The following is a 15,192-nucleotide window of genomic DNA, read 5'->3' as shown; positions in this document are numbered from 1 at the left end:
AGGATATTAAAGGGTATCCAAGAGAAGAGTGGTCGAACAAGACGAATTTTCTTTAAGGATTGGGAATCCAATAAAATAATAGTACTAAAGGGGCATACCTAGTGAACATTCAGGTGGGGTATGTTCCTTGAGAGGTAGTCTAAAAAGAGATTTAGTTTGTGTAAAAAGTGTCTTATATTCCACCAACTTATTAGGTTGGAAATCTTTTCAAGTCAGCCTTGAGGTGACATGTCCAATGCATAAGAAGACTATAAATATGATTAAATTCAAACTCAATTGGTGATAAATTGAACCACATATTTTCTAGCTTATTTTGAAGAAAGGAAGGAATGCGAAGAGGCCTAAGAAGAGGTAGGAAGTCTAGTGAGAAAGTAAGAGGATGTCACTCTCCTTTGAAGTACGAAATCTCTAGGGTATCCAGAGCTCTAAAGGAGAAAAGGGTAGTAGTTGACTTTGATGAAGCAAATCTCTTGGTCGTGTGGTTGATCTAATCATGGTGTGTTGGTATTTGAATCTGTGGTCTTGGAAGTCTCATTTGAATTTGATAAGAATAGATGTTGGGTGTATGGTCTTGGAAGATTTTCAATGAAGAAATAAATAATTTTCTTGAAATCAAATGCAATGCAAAACTAAATCACACACAAGGTGGAAAGCACTTGGTGGATAAAGTTGAGTAGTACTTGGATGATATTCTTTCACATATATGAATCCAACCCTAGTTAATATTTCTAATCCAGATATGAAAATGAAAGTACCTGCAAAAAAAATAAACGATGAGAAGGTAGATGAGATAAATAATTAATAAATAGAAGAAAAAGGATATCAGTGCCCTATGCCCAATTAATAGAGTAAGAGTTTGTCCCAATGACTTGCATGAAAAATGAGATTTTTTGGTGTTTCACTCAAACACAAACACAATGGTAAAAGAAATACAAATATAACATGCCTTTTTTTCATTCACAAGTTTCTTATTTCCTATAAACCTTTTTTTAACTCCCATTCAGCCAAGAAATACAACACAGATATCAAACAAATTTTATTGTCTCACCTAAACCCTTACCATTTTGAGTTATTTTCTTAAGATACTTGTTTCACTTGAACATCCAAATTGATACTAGTTGTCCTCCACATAGTCATGAGATAAATGAGGAAAACTTCGATTAAATTTTACCAAATATTAAATTTAATTACATGAATAGATAATAATTAAATGGAGTTGACTGCACGAATACCTAAACGAGATCATCTTGGTTTCGAGTATAAACTGTTGGAGTATTTTAATCTTGGAGAAAAACTCCCTCCACTCGACAAAGAAATTGTAAGGAATTCAACATTGAATTTGTTGTTTCTCTGTTGGATCAAGGGTGTTTTTCTCCAATATTATCCAAATCCTAATGTATTCTCTACAGAACAGGGCCAATCACATGAAGGTGGAATCTCTCATGCCCCCTCCCGTCCTCACATCACTCTCAATTCCCTAGTACCCAATCTATCTACCATATAAGAAATAGTTGAAAGGAATACATTAAGATAAATAAAAAACAAAAAACAAATATTCATTCATTCATTCATTAATCATAGAAACAAATTGATTCATCTAAAAAAAGATTATCATTAAAAATGTGTTTTCATAATATGGTACGCGATGTTTCTAATGATATAACTAGTACAATCATTTATTTTTCTTTTCCTTTATTTTTTATAGCCTGGTAGTGTAGTCATGACATTGACAAGGTTGTTGCAAGAGAAGTGGATCGTTAGCTGTAACAAGAAAAAAATGTTAAATTGATATTTTTTGTTATTATTCATTAATAAAAATAGCATTAGAGTTTTCTTTACCTCGTGCACTAGTTGACATTGTTTGAATTGTAGCCATGTGATCCTCTTGCGGCACAGGATCGTCATGTATGACACTCTCTTCCATTGATAATTTGGTTGGTGCTATTTGTATGTTGTGGTGCGAACTTTGCCAAAAAAATCCTATATAAGAAAGAAAATGTTTTCTTGATTACACAATGTACAAGTAAAAAATAAGACATTCATAATTTAACTTATGACATAAAAAAAATTAATTTACAATATGGTTATTACGTGATATCTATGAAGATGTTAGTTCGAAATGTTGATCCTATCTTTAATCTGAGGACCTTTATTTCTAATTTGAATAAAATGAGAAAGTTATTTTTTTTTCTAACCACAAGTTTATTGATTGTTATGATTGGGTCGGGAGACATGAACAACTCATCATCATCAAACTAATAAGGATAGCTAAGCACTTCCTTAGGAGCATTTATGGATTTATGTGAAGTTGATGCCTTCCCCTTATCACCTTGTTTAACAAATAAGTGTAATTTGTAATTCTATGCTACCATCCCTCGGCTATAAACATTCAAATATTTGAATTTGATGAAAATTTTTGGATCAATAAAAATTCCAATTTAATTAGTTATCTCAATTGGAATGGGAATCATTTGGCTGAGAGCCATCATGAGGTGACTGGACAATGGTCTATAATATTTTCTTAATTGAATTGACTTGGATTAGTTGTATATTAGGAGGCCTATTTAGTAGTACTAAGCAAGTCAATGGTATATTTTAATGAGAATCATGTCTTTCATGGATCACAATATTTTAAATGCATAGTCGAGTTAATTATCACATGAGTTGAAACCATTATGTAATTAAGAGGGTCACATTAAGATTAACAATTTAATCATTGCAACCTAGAGTATTAAACCCTTCACTATTAACTTGGAAGATTGATTGAGACATCACAACTAAGGAAGTAGTTCAAGGAGAAGTGAAGAAGTGTATTATTCAACGAAAGGAAGACATCATCTCTTTTATTAACAAGAATGTTAGAAGTATTGTAAAATAACATTGGGGATGGAAAATCCTAAAGGTCATTTTTATTGCACAATAATAATCGATTAGTCAACAAACTTAAAATTGGAGTTACTCAAATCCTTCACTAGGGAAATGTTTATAAGCGTCTCATCCCCAAGAGTAAAATGGGTGGCTTATTTAGAAAATATTTGTACGTGAGAAACAAGTTCAATTCATGGTAGTTATAATTATAAATCTTATGGAAACTAGTGTTATAACCTATGAAGGATTCCATGGCTTTCCTAGTAGTCATAAGGGTTCTACATATTTGAAAATGACTTTTATACCAATATGTTTAAAATCCAAAAAGTTTATATGAGACAAAATATTAGAATTAGTCTTCTAGATTTTTCCCGTTATTCATTTTACGTGGGTTTTGGTTGAACCTCTATAAAAAAATCCTTGCATTATAATTTAATCGTAACCTAAAACCAGAGTTAGATGAAGAAAGATCACAAATATTTGATGCCATGAAGGGTGTCATCATTCATTCATTCATTCTTACATCCACAGAATATTTTGTCTCAATAAGTTTTATAACAAAAAATATGTTTACATAATATTAAACAAGTTCATTCTAATTTTTTCAAGAAAAAAATTAGAACTTTTTATTAAGATACTCAAAATTTAGATGTGCACATGCCATGAGGCATTCAACCTCTCAGTAAAAAATGTGGTACTTAGAAAATAGGGCTCTAAATAAACAAGTTCAATTATTTTTTATCAGGTTTCTTTCTCTTTTTAAATATGTAGTTAGCAAGGATGTCTTGGTCTTGGCCCCCTTTAGTTGTCATGGGCTCTAGTGTAGGTCTTGTTGTTGACCTAGTCATATGACTAAGTTGCTACAAGTTGTGCCAAGCATTAACTACAATAAGAAAGAAATGTTAAATTCATATTGATAGTTATTGTTATTACAATTTTTTTTAAATAAAAAGAGTAGTAGAGTGTTCCTTACCTAACCTAATTTGGTATTAGAGGGAAGTGAAATACTTTCATATGTTTTCATATGTTCCTCCTCTTCTCTAGGCTCATCCTGTACATGCTCTGGTGAAGAAATAAGAAAGGTTATAATTAATACGCCATTTTCATTTAAATATTTTTAATTATAATCCATACTACAATTTTTTTATAACACATGAAATATCGCTAGTACCAAGTTGAACATTAGTTTCAAGAGGCACTCTACTATCAGTCGGCTCATGTATTGTATCTACATTGCTTGCTACTTTTTACAATCAAGCACAGTACTTTATGGCTAAAAATAATAATGAATACATTATACAAGTAATCATTTATAAATTCTATTTGTTGCTTTTATTTTCCTAAGTGTTAGTTTGGGTACTTGAAGACGTGAAGACGCAAAGCTTGTCTTACTTTCAGCCACGACTTGATAATTGTGTTGGAAAGCAAGTTTTAGGTCTTCCTCTATGGGTGCATCTTTGAATTGTGACCCCTGTAATTTTTTATTAGAACATGATTTTTTCTTCTTCTATGATATTAAATTAAAATTTTTAAGTATCTATAATTTGGGTCAAAATTATTTTTTTATATACTTACAATTTTTTCGGCTAGTTTTGAGTAACCACCTAGGCCAAGATGATGCTACCCATGTTTAGCTAATCCATCCATCATGGATTTGGATGTATCTAGGAGCTTGTATTTAAAATATTGAAAAAATTAATTAAATGTCATAATGATGATAAAACATCATAATTACATTATTAAAAGTACCTCATACCTTCCTAGTTCGGGTTGTGTCTTCCCTGCCTTTCGAAGTGCCTTCTCATTTGCATCTTCCATGAGCACTTTACACTCCATATGTAATTTCCAAAGGTAGATCACATGACCTGTTCCTTTCCAATGAGAACTCTATTGGTCCCACAGATATTTTAAATGTAAGCCTACCTTTGAGGTAACTCCAATATTGTTGAAGGTATCCTCACCGAACAAGCAAAGCATCATGTTCATAATTTAATCTTTAAACTTGGAACTTTGGGATTTATAGTTTTTGTGAATGGTGGGCCCAAATATTTCCAAGGTTAAGTCGTACAAGTGCCTATAGAATACATCATTTATTGCAAAACAATATTATCCTTAGTTTAAAATAATCACAAACTATACATTAATTTCAATTAGATTGTACATAATATTTAAAACACTTGTTAAATACCTAGAAGTTTCTATACTTTCATCGGGACGTTTCCATCATCGACCAAAAATTTAATTGCTAGTGTTCTTGTGCTAGTAAGACGGGAAGCTCTAGCAAGTATCACTTCAAATTGTGCAATGGGATCATGCTCTACATCCACAACATCATGTGTAGATTGTGGCGTACTTTGTTCAAGTGGTGAAGATCCTTACATCCATGGTTCAACTATTGTAACAGTATCAATGTTCATTGCATCACTTGCAGGTGGAGCATTGACACTGTTACCAACATCGGCCCCCATAGTTGGAGCATGAGGATCATACTCCGCCAATAAATTTTGTAAAATAAGTATTTTTTTTATAAAGGATGAGATAATTAAAATCATAACTAAATAAATGGTATAACTAGATGATTTGATCACCCCATACTGATGAATTTGGAACATCAAGGTTTTTATTTGGCATATTATATCTTCTGGTTGAGGCTCAATCATAATTAAAGAACTGAGTTTCCTATTTTCTTTCATTTGAAGCTTCTTTATTGTTTGGGTTGGATCAAATAACATTAAAATTGCTTCCTCAATAAACTCCTCCTCATGAGGATCTGTGGACTACTCTGAGGCTAGTGCCTACCCCTTATCACCCTATTTATTAAATAAGTGTAATTTATAATTTTATTCCACTAACCTCAACTATAAACATTCAAATACTTGAATTTGATGAAGCATTTTAGATCAATAAAACATTTCATTTTTTTCATTAGAGGGGAAGTTTAGACAGTTAAATATTTACCCGTAAATATTATGATATCTCAAAAGTTCATTATGACAGATTAAAAAATAATAAAACAACTCATCCAAAATTAATCATGATTATATTAATAATGAAATGACAAGTAACATATGTCTAAATTTATATATAAATTTCATGTTATAGCATGGTCAATATAAAATGTTCTAAATTTATAAAATATTTATCATCTTGGAAGTCTCTTGGAGAGGCAATATGATAGGATCAATATATATTCCATATTGCATAGAAAAAATACTTTGAAAAACATGAAGGAATGCATTTGGTCAAGTTGGTCATATGCATACTGAATATTTCATTTAGTTATATGATGCTGAAAATTATGAATTTCACTTACTCTATAATGGATAAAATGCTGCTCTAGAATAAATAGTTTATTTATATTATTTTGCATACAACTACATTGGTGTTTACTTGTTGTGAGGTTGGTTCCCTTTGTCTTTGATTAACCTACCAAAATATTATAAGCATGATGTATTAAAATGTTTCTTCAACTTACAATATGTATAACAATATATTGTAGTAAATGACAATCATAGCTTATAATAGACATTTCTTATAAGTTGGGTAAAATTGAATACATACTGAAAGCACAATAGCAATATATGTATCTATTCAATTTAAATTGTAGTCAATGAGCAACTCTTCCCCTATGGCTATTGATTTAATGGAACATAGAAATACACAGTTAACTTTGTGCCCCTCGAATATGCAATTGGGTTGCTTATTTGTGGTCACAGGTTGTGTACTATTTATAAACCCTACATTATTCCCTACTGCTTTTGGAATTCTATCAATATACATATTTCCCTATTTCCTTTCCTTATCTCTTCCCTCCTATTTCCTTCTCCTCTCTCTTTTCTCCTTTCTACCCTTTCCTTTTGTGCATTTATTTTTATCATTGTATTTTAGTTTTATATAGTTTGCATTCACTCCATATCTTTGCATGCTTTTATAATAGTGGACTAGCCACACCCAATCATTGTAGTTGTTATAGGGTCAAACATACTCCATCAGTTTAGCTAACCCTTTGTAACATACCTTTATGCCATCCACAGAAAATAGCCCCAAACCACGTAATGATGATGAGACAATGTGGTATATCCTTTAATTGACAAAAAAATCAATGTTTATTTCAAGAAGATCCTTGGGTTTCCATTTTTTCACTAGATGTTTGTACCACAAGGCACCTCGATCTCATCTATGATATCATTATCATAAGAACATGATTTCCATTTAGCAAGAAAAATATCCATGCATCTATGGAATTTTATTCTAATATTTTCACCTCTAGTTGATATTTGCCTACAATAGTTGTTTGGTTCAAAGTCTTATAACACTCCATCAAATGAGAGAAATTATTAGTGAGTGTCATAAGGGATGTTAAAAATTTTCTTGATGAAACCACAAGAACATTGTAATGGTACAAGTGAGTTAGAAGAAATTTATTTGTATTTAACCCTATGGAACTCCCCCCTCTAGCTACATCACAATAAACATTTTCATAAGGTGAGTCACAAGAACCATATCCTTGACTAGATCAATAACAAGATGTCCACTATTCACAACCAAAACTACTCTGGGTGAATTATCCTCATTATTGTCCATGGGATGAACTTCTCCACTACACATACCCACCCCATGATGTTAAGTAATGGAAAATGGAGTAAAATCCACCACTAAGTGGACCACTGCATGACATCTAGAACAAACAAATCACACATCCATATAGCTAAGAATATGAGTATAGCAAATATTACCACTAACAATTTGGATTGATTCAGATAAACTCTACCTAACATTGATATCAACTAGAATATGTGCCGCTAACCACAAGTTATTCTATATATACTCATCATCACCTATAATATAGGATATAATTACATATCATATGGCTTTAATACCTACATTATTCCAAAGTTCAAGTGGGATATGGGGAAATTTTACCCAAATTAAAACATTATATGGTTTATATGTATCCACACATCAAAAAAAGGGTGCCATAATATAATCCTCAGAAAATAATGATTCATTAACCATGTTTGGGCCAATATATTCCATGATTGCTCCTCGTACCAAAGGATAAAACTGTTCCAACCTCTCAACATGAAATTAATAATGGAATTATACAAGAGAAAAGGAAACAAAAATTATTGCATACACAAAGATAAATGAGTTATATTAACACATCATATGAATAACTTACTGAATAATATTTTGTTGAGAAATTCTTCAACTTGATAAAGAGAAATGTCCTTTCCTACCACAAGAGACATACTATTCCCATGGGATTTAATGGGACTTTTCCTATACCAATGACTATTTTGGCTTGGTTTTGGAATAGGTAATGTACCTCTATGTTCATCAATCCCTAATCCTACTCTGATGGAAGGAAAGGAAGAAGAATGCCAAATGTAGAGTTTGACCCACCTTCCATTGGGAAACCCACACCCACATAAACATTAACATTAACTTCCATATGAGAGGACTGAAGCCTATTATTAATGTCAAATGATGGTGGATATATACTACCAAATACATGAGTGGAAATGTTAGGAATAGTCAAAGAATACGAATTCATGTCTCTCATGCCACCATGATATAACCCTATATCATTATTAGAGTGATTTTTTGAGATTTACGATGACATAATTAACTAGCTATAATAAAATATGATCCTTGCAGAGAGATTCATCCAAGTATCCTATTAGCTAGACATCGTCATTATCTAAAGTGGGACCTGTGCTTGGATCCAGAACGCATTCCCCGACAAAATTAATTTTTTCCATAAAAAAAACCTTGAAAACCCCTAAGCATAATAAAATTCTCCACATGTTATTCCTTCATTACACAATAAAATTCACAAGGTGTATATGAGATTTAAGTGGTTCAAAAATTTTAAAAATATCAAAAAATTCAAATTCATCACCACGTTTCACTAAAAAAGTGTTACCCATATTCATGTATGTTGGCATTATGACACAAGTTTGGAACAGGTTTGGCTCTATGACATAAGTGTTGTCCTTGATGGCAACTCACTCAAATGGCAGATCACAGTTTAGGCTCTCAGAATGAAAGAAAATGAGGTATACGTAGGTTCCTCGTAACAAAGTCGCGTATACATGCGGGTGTACCGATCTAAAGGCGCGTATACGGATGCATGCACTTTCATGCAAATAAAAGTGCGTACATGTGGGAAAACTTATGGCTGGTCCACGGTATTTATTCTGACATATTTGAGCCTATGGTTTTGGTCCTTGGTATTGCATTTAAAGTGTTGAACCCAAATATTGGGTCCCTTGTATTAGTTCTCAATGGTTTTGGACCATGGTTTGAGTAAGGCCTAAGACTATAAAAAGGGAAGGAGATCATTTAGCAAGGGTATGGAGTTATGTGTTGAATATCTTGAGAGGAGCAAGATCTGGAATACAGGTGATTGGTTGGTGAGTTACAGCTAGATTTGAATCAGAGAGGAACCTGAGCAGTACACGATGGTTAAGATCTATTAATGGGTCGAGATCTCAAGGCTTGAGTAGTAGTATCATTGTGTGATTTTGATCTATTATATTTGGCACATGATTAGATCTATAAATATGATAATCTGGGTATAAATGATGTCTGATTAAGTAAAAGGATAAATTATCTTCTATAGATCTATACGCAGGTTCGACACAGCGGATGTGCGTATACACTCAGGTTAAGCAAGTGGAGATTGCGTATACACCTTTTGGCTTTGGCATAGCTGCGTATGTACACAGGTTTCTATTGGTGAAGTAGAGCACATCTCTTGAAATATGTTTTAGCTGCTTCTGTTTATTGTTGTAGTGTTCTGGGTTCAGAATTGGTGTCTGGTTACTGGTACTGTTTTCTAGTTACAACATTCTGTGAAGTTATTGGTTGATTCAGTATTTGTACAAAGGAGATTGATTGTTGCAGATCTTTGATTGATATTCATGGATCCAGTCTGAAAATTTATGAAACGTGGTCCCTGGAAGAAAAGAGAAGTTTGAAGCCTTTTGTAGGTCAGCACCTATGTACTAGTACCTCAGCTAGTACAAGAGCTAAGGGGGTTGTAGCTCTCTTCTAGGAGAATCTGGAGAATGAGAGAAGGTTGTAGCCTTCTACAGGTTGAAGCCTACGTGCTGGTATAAGACTGCACTAGTACAAAATCATTGTAAAAAGAAGTTTCTAATTGAAACAAGATAGAGACATATTGCAGTAGGTGGTTTTCACCCAGATTGGGTTTCCATCTTATATCTTGTGTTCTTTTGTGTGACTGTTTGCTCAACTTTTCTATTCCTGCTTACTGTTATATGGTTCCGACACACAGATTAATGATCAACATCTGAAGAATAAATTAAATTATAAGTCTAGAAGTTATATGCGAGTTTCATTAGTCAGAGTTGCGTATACACACCATTTTCATTTGTTGAAGTAGCGTATACAAATATTTGTATAAATTGAAAAAGAATTTGACTTAATAATATTGATTCACCCCCCCTCTCAGTATTATTTTCAACAATTGGTATCAGAGCAGGTCCTTCAGGAGAAGCTTGATCGCTTGAAGGAAGATCTATCATCATGAGCAACTACGAAAAAGAAGCATCAATCAGGCCACCAATTTTTTATGGGAGCAACTTCGTCTATTGGAAGGTAAGAATCACTGCCTATCTTCAATCTCTTGGTACAAAAGTTTGGGATACTATGGAAACAGGATACACATTTCCTTCAACAACTGCTACAGATACGGCTGGTAAGAAGCAGTATGAAACAAATGCAAAGGCTGTAAATACCCTATTAGGGAGTCTATCTCAATCAGAATTTGTCAAGGTTATGCAGTTCAAAACCGCAAAAGAAATATGGGACAATATCGTTCTGAGCTATGAAGGAGATGATCACGTAAAATGAGCAAAACTTCAAACTCTTAGAATTCAATATGAAAATCTCAGAATGTACAATGATGAAAGCGTGGATAACTATTTCCTTCGTATAGATGATATTGTTAATTGTATGAAAAACTTGGGTGAAGAAACAAAAGAAGTTGTTTTGGTGGAAAAGGTTCTAAGATCTTTGTCTCCTAAGTTTTATTCAAAAGTTTCTGCCATAGAAGAAAAGTAGAATCTACAGAGCCTTACCATGTCACATCTGCACAGAATCCTAATTGCTTACAAATGAGAAAAGGTGGACCATCAGACAGGAGAGAAGTTGCATTCAAAGCCTCAGGAAAAGGGGATTACAATGAGCCAGAAGAAGAGGAAGAATCTAATTTTGTAAAGAACCTTCAACGGGGAACTGGAAGATTCAGGGGTAAGTTGCCTTTCAAATTCTTTGCTTGTGGGAGAGTCGATCATTACGCTGCCAAATGTTCTCACAAGGATAAGCTTGACAAGGGTAAGGAACCATTTCGATGGAACAGGAAAAAAAATGTAAGTAAGAAGAGATATTACACACATGAAGACAGTGATGGACTTTCAAATAGTGATGAAGACGAACAAGGTAATGATTATAGACTTTTGATGACTTTTGAAGATGATGATTTCTTGGATGCTATAGATGAAGAAAGTCTTTATGAAGAAATTTCTACACCCAAAATTTGCTTAGAGGAGATAAATATGATTATAGATACTCTGACATCCCAACTTGTTGAAATGGAGAAGCACAATGGAAAGTTAAAATGTGAAATTGTGGGACTTAGAAAGGACATTGAGAAAACAAAAGCTGTTAACCTTAGATTCGCTAAGGATCTAAAAGTTTAGATGAGATTATCAAAGTACAACATTCTCCTCTAATGAAGACGGGTCTTTGGTATACCAAATAAACATCTCAAGCACAGAAGCCATCTACCTCCAAAAGTTATCTTGAAGCTGCAAGGAGAAGTGAGCAGGTTGACAATTGACAACAAAGGCACAATGGAGATCACCAGGTAAATCAGGGACAATTTACCTCAAGAACGAACAAAGACTACCAGGTAAATCAAGGGCAATCTTCTTCAAGGATGAACTGAAGCTACAACCAACCACAGGTAAATCATTCTCAATTTTCCGTAAGAATGGATGTCAATAGAAACTACAATCATTTGGTCGGTAGATTTGATAATCACAGGAGTTTCTTCAATGGCCAATGTTTCTCTTGTCATAAATTTGGTCACAAAGTAGCTCAATGTGTTGCCTACAAGACAATCATCACTAGAGAAGCTCAAAAACAAAGGAGTATGATTGGGATCATGAAAAGGACCTACAATAACTTTTTTGCTCTTGAAAATGAAATAGAATGTTCTATTTGCAACAACTTTGGTCATGAAGATTCTGAATGCAGAAGTAGGTTTCGATAAATAACTCAGAAGGAGCAAGCTTCATTAAGTCACAAAACATGGAGAAAGAAAGAACCACTACCAGAAAGATGTGGGATAACCTTATATGCGGAAGGACAGGAGAATTAGTGGTACATCAAAGTGGATGTTCAAAACATATGACAGGGGATAAAGACAAACTTTAGTCATATAGTGACTTAGAAAAAGGAAAAGAAGGTCTCATTTGGAAATGACACCCCTGCACTCATAAAAGGTAAAGGTTCTGTTATTTTGAAAGAAAAGGTCAAGGCTGGAAATGTTATGTATGTTGATGGCTTAAAGCATAATTTATTAAGTGTCAGTCAAATGTGTGATCAAGGAAATGAAGTAATATTTCGATCAAATGGATGCATTGTTCGTGTTCTTGATACAGGAGAAACAATAATCAAAGCCATAAGAACTCCAAAAAATTTATATATACTCAAGCGAGGACAACAACAATGCTATCTAAGCAAGAATGATGAACACTGGCTATGGCATAGAAGATTGGGGCATCTAAGCTTCTCACAGATAAGGAAAGCATGCAAATATCAGGCAGTTCATGATCTACCTGACATCGGAATTCCAGACAATACAATATGTGAATCATGTCAATTTGGTAAGCAAACCAGAACTAATTTCCATGAGAAGGAAGGATCAACTAGCAAGCCACTTGAACTTGTCCATACTGATGTATGTGATCCATCTAGGAAAAGGTCACCTTGAGGAGAAGAATACTTTATATTGTTCATTGACGACTTTTCCACGATGTGTTGGATAGGACTTATGAAGGACAATGATGAAGATTTCGAAAATTTGAAATCATTCAAAGCCTTGGTGGAAAACGAATCATATCGCAGAATCAAATGCCTCAGGTTTGATTGAGGAGGGGAATTTACCTCGAATGAGTTTTTTTATTTTTGTGAAGAACATGGAATAAGAAGGGAATTCTCTACTGCTAGAACTCCTCAGCAAAATGGAGTAGTGGAAAGGATGAGTAGAATGGTTCAACAAATGGCTCGTGCTATGCTTGATGAGTCTAGAACTCTCGCAACCTTCCGGGGTGAAGCCACATTTGCTGCAGTTACTATTCTCAACAAAACAAATATCCGAGTAAACAGCACTCAGACTCCTCATGAACTTTGGTATGGTAAGACTCCCACGGTAAAATAATTCAAAATTTTTGGAAGCAAATGCTACATCAAGAAGACTGACGAAGTATCTTCAAGGAACTCAAAACTATGGCTTATGGTATCCTAGAGGTACAGATCTCACACTTCAGGCATATACAGATACAGATTGGGTAGGAAGCATGGATGATAGAAAAAGCACTAGTGGTGGTGCATTCTTCATGGGTCCTAGATTAGTATCTTGGTTTAGCAAGAAACAAAGTTCTATTGCATTATCTACAGCTGAAGTAGAACATGTAGTTGCTGCATCTTATTGCACACAACTCCTTTGGATGATGCAAACATTGCAAGACCTTCAAACCACTTGTACTCCACCTATATCCATTTTTTGTGATAAGACAAGTGCAATCAGAGGATTCGAAACCAGTATGTACCCCTATGGTAATAGGATGCAGCCTCAGAGCAAATGATGAATCAACAGTAGTACATCAACCAACCTATAGATCCATGATTCGTAGTCTACTCTATCTAACAGGTACCCGACCAGACATTATGCATGTACCCCTATGGTAATAGGATGCAGCCTCAGAGCAAATGATGAATCAACAGTAGTACATCAACCAACCTATAGATCCATGATTCGTAGTCTACTCTATCTAACAGGTACCCGACCAGACATTATGCATTGACCAAAACTATGGCTTATGGTATCCTAGAGGTACAGATCTCACACTTCAGGCATATACAGATACAGATTGGGTAGGAAGCGTGGATGATAGAAAAAGCACTAGTGGTGGTGCATTCTTCATGGGTCCTAGATTAGTATCTTGGTTTAGCAAGAAACAAAGTTCTATTGCATTATCTACAGCTGAAGCAGAATATGTAGTTGCTGCATCTTGTTGCACACAACTCCTTTGGATGATGCAAACATTGCAAGACCTTCAAACCACTTGTACTCCACCTATCTCCATTTTTTGTGATAAGACAAGTGCAATCAGTATTTCAAAGAATCCTGCCATGAATTCAAAGACTAAGCACATACCAATCAAGTATCATTTTCTCCAGGAACAAGTGCTTGAACAAAAGGTCAAATTGGAGTATGCTCCCTCTAAGGAACAAGTTGTTGATATCCTCACCAAACCACTGCCCAGGGAGACATTTGAATACCTCAGACAGAAGTTGGGGGTAGTTGATGCATCATCTTGCTGTTGAATCTTGTCTATTTCAGAGAAAAGTGGTTGTACGCAAGTTGAATGAGGAGGATCCACGTACATAAACCGGTTCATGAAGGTACAGTTGCGTATATGTTGGTTTGAAGAAAAGAAGTGGGGCCAGGCTTAGGATGAAAAGAGTCTGATATGGGTTAGACAGAGACTGTCTGGCACAGGTACAGGGGAGCACATATCCTTCTAATAATACGGTATTGGCATTATATTAGAAGATCTTGGTTCAAATTCACAGTTGGTTTGATTTCAAGTAGAACAGGTGCAGAAGGAGAACATGGGTGCTGGTCTGAATAATGATTGACAAATGCTGCTAATGTTAGTTGTTGATAACTGTCAGAGTCTTGTTGTAGATATTTTGTCTCTATGTCTTATATTTCTTTTATCAAGGTCATGTAACGGCCTATTTTGGTTTCACCACTATGCCTGGGATGAATGATGTAATGTTCTTATTTTATCATGTATCCCCACCTAGTTGGGTGGATGAGTCAATACTGGTATAGTCCCATTTGGATGGGAGATGGATGTATGTATGAGTCTTTGGTGATAGGAAGGACATTTATGATGTATAAAGTCATGTTTCTTTTATAGAACATCTTCTTATAGACCTTGCCTACAAGTCAGGGGGAGCTTGGACAGCACAATAGAGCAGAGATTTCAGCATGGA

Source organism: Pinus tabuliformis, chromosome 8, assembly GCF_031772625.1.
Source record: "Pinus tabuliformis cultivar Carrire ecotype Pingquan chromosome 8, CPIR1, whole genome shotgun sequence".
Lineage (NCBI taxonomy): Eukaryota > Viridiplantae > Streptophyta > Pinopsida > Pinales > Pinaceae > Pinus > Pinus tabuliformis.
Note: the sequence above shows the minus strand (reverse complement) of the source record.